Source organism: Eleginops maclovinus, chromosome 15, assembly GCF_036324505.1.
Source record: "Eleginops maclovinus isolate JMC-PN-2008 ecotype Puerto Natales chromosome 15, JC_Emac_rtc_rv5, whole genome shotgun sequence".
NCBI lineage: Eukaryota > Metazoa > Chordata > Actinopteri > Perciformes > Eleginopidae > Eleginops > Eleginops maclovinus.
The window spans coordinates 1,026,946-1,029,654 of NC_086363.1; positions in this window are offsets into that span (position 1 = coordinate 1,026,946).

A 2,709-nucleotide genomic window follows, 5' to 3' on the forward strand; every position below is an offset into this window, starting at 1 on the left:
TAAAAGTAGAGACTCTACAAACTGAAAGTCGAGACTCGGTGTTAAATAACGACACTACTACTGAGCCACACGACACATAGCAGGGAGTTAGAGCTCTCCGACTCCTTAAATAGAAGTAATCATTTCCTGCAATTTTTGATGATTGATCCTGAAAGCTCGCTAGGTACGAGGTCATTTTAAGTGTGGAGAGCATTATCGTGGTATGAAGTCTTCTATATCATTATTCAGCATGCACTGCATCGCTGTGGCTTTTATGATGATGATGAGAATTAGCGGCAAACACAAAATATAGATATTGACTGTAATTGCAAAGATCAATAAAGGGCGGCTCTTAAAGTAAGACACTACATATGATATCACCTAAATCAGCAGATGACGCTTAAGTAGAGAAGCTGTACTGATTCCCTGAACTCGTGGAGAGATCTGATATAAAGTAGACTCTATCTTCACTTTACTTACAACGAAACAGATAACCCTCAAAGTTTGTGTAATCTGTTTAAAGGAGGAATGAAAGTATCGTTGATTCAGTATACAACCTGAACATCAGCAGGAGAGGACTCTTTAAAGTAGAGACACTACATACTGATATACACCTGAACATCAGCAGGAGAGGACTCTTTAAGTAGAGACTCTACATACTGATATACACCTGAACATCAGCACAGCAGGAGAGGACTCTTTAAAGTAGAGACACTACATACTGATATACACCTGAACATCAGCAGGAGAGGACTCTTTAAAGTAGAGACTCTACATACTGATATACACCTGAACATCAGCAGGAGAGGACTCTTTAAAGTAGAGACACTACATACTGATATACACCTGAACATCAGCAGGAGAGGACTCTTTAAAGTAGAGACACATAAGGTGCCAGCAGTTCGTCAGAAGTGAATAAACACCCTCAGAGTCTCGGGGCTGAGTTTCTTTCCCAAGGACATTTCAAAATGACTGCTGGGGGTTTGCATCACTGACCTTCAGATTAATGGACAACTTCTGAACCAGAAATGTCCAGCTTCTGTCAGCGCTTCTACATCCCAGAATAATCTGCTGACACATCGTCTGAGGACATATCACTGCAGTCAGGCAGATGAGTCTAATCTGGTTCAGCAAACTGGGAATCGAACGCGACTTCTGACCATTCATCTTCATTTTACACGTCGTATGCATTGCCGGGGAACAGCAGCATTATTTACTCCTCAGACACGTTCAGTCGAGGCATTAATTCCCAGCGTGTCAGTGAGTAAATACACATGAGAGGAAGAGACTTGTCTTGATTGTCCATCAATCTCAATACAAAATAAGAGCTTTTTTAAAAATACTAATAAGCAAAAGAAGGCGGGTGTTGGTATTCATACTTCATGTTGTTTATCCGGATGTGATCTTGTTAAGATATTTAAAACTGAGAATCAGCTCCTCTTTATAACTTTTGAAATGTATACTTCCTGTCTGTCTTCTTCTGCTGTTCCCTTTAGTGTTTACTTCCTGTCTGTCTTCTTCTGCTGTTCCCTTTAGTGTTTACTTCCTGTCTGTCTTCTTCTGCTGTTCCCTGTAGTGTTTACTTCCTGTCTGTCTTCTTCTGCTGTTCCCGTTAGTGTTTACTTCCTGTCTGTCTTCTTCTGCTGTTCCCTGTAGTGTTTACTTCCTGTCTGTCTTCTTCTGCTGTTCCCTTTAGTGTTTTCTTCCTGTCTGTCTTCTTCTGCTGTTCCCGTTAGTGTTTACTTCCTGTCTGTCTTCTTCTGCTGTTCCCTGTAGTGTTTACTTCCTGTCTGTCTTCTTCTGCTGTTCCCGTTAGTGTTTACTTCCTGTCTGTCTTCTTCTGCTGTTCCCTTTAGTGTTACTTCCTGTCTGTCTTCTTCTGCTGTTCCCTTTAGTGTTTACTTCCTGCCTGTCTTCTTCTGCTGTTCTCTTTAGTGTTTACTTCCTGTCTGTCTTCTTCTGCTGTCTGTTCCCTCCTGTCTGTCTCTTCTGCTGTTCCCTTTAGTGTTTACTTCCTGTCTGTCTTCTTCTGCTGTTCCCTTTAGTGTTTACTTCCTGTCTGTCTTCTTCTGCTGTTCCCTTTAGTGTTTACTTCCTGTCTGTCTTCTTCTGCTGTTCCCTGTAGTGTTTACTTCCTGTCTGTCTTCTTCTGCTGTTCCCTTTAGTGTTTATTTCCTGTCTGTCTTCTTCTGCTGTTCCCTTTAGTGTTTACTTCCTGTCTGTCTTCTTCTGCTGTTCCCGTTAGTGTTTACTTCCTGTCTGTCTTCTTCTGCTGTTCCCTTTAGTGTTTACTTCCTGTCTGTCTTCTTCTGCTGTTCCCTTTAGTGTTTACTTCCTGTCTGTCTTCTTCTGATGTTCCCTTTAGTGTTTACTTCCTGTCTGTCTTCTGCTGTTCCCGTTAGTGTTTACTTCCTGTCTGTCTTCTTCTGCTGTTCCCTTTAGTGTTTACTTCCTGTCTGTCTTCTTCTGCTGTTCCCGTTAGTGTTTCCTTCCTGTCTGTCTTCTTCTGCTGTTCCCTTTAGTGTTTATTTCCTGTCTGTCTTCTTCTGCTGTTCCCTTTAGTGTTTACTTCCTGTCTGTCTTCTTCTGCTGTTCCCTTTAGTGTTTACTTCCTGTCTGTCTTCTTCTGCTGTTCCCTTTAGTGTTTACTTCCTGTCCGTCTTCTTCTGCTGTTCCCTTTAGTGTTTATTTCCTGTCTGTCTTCTTCTGCTGTTCCCTTTAGTGTTTACT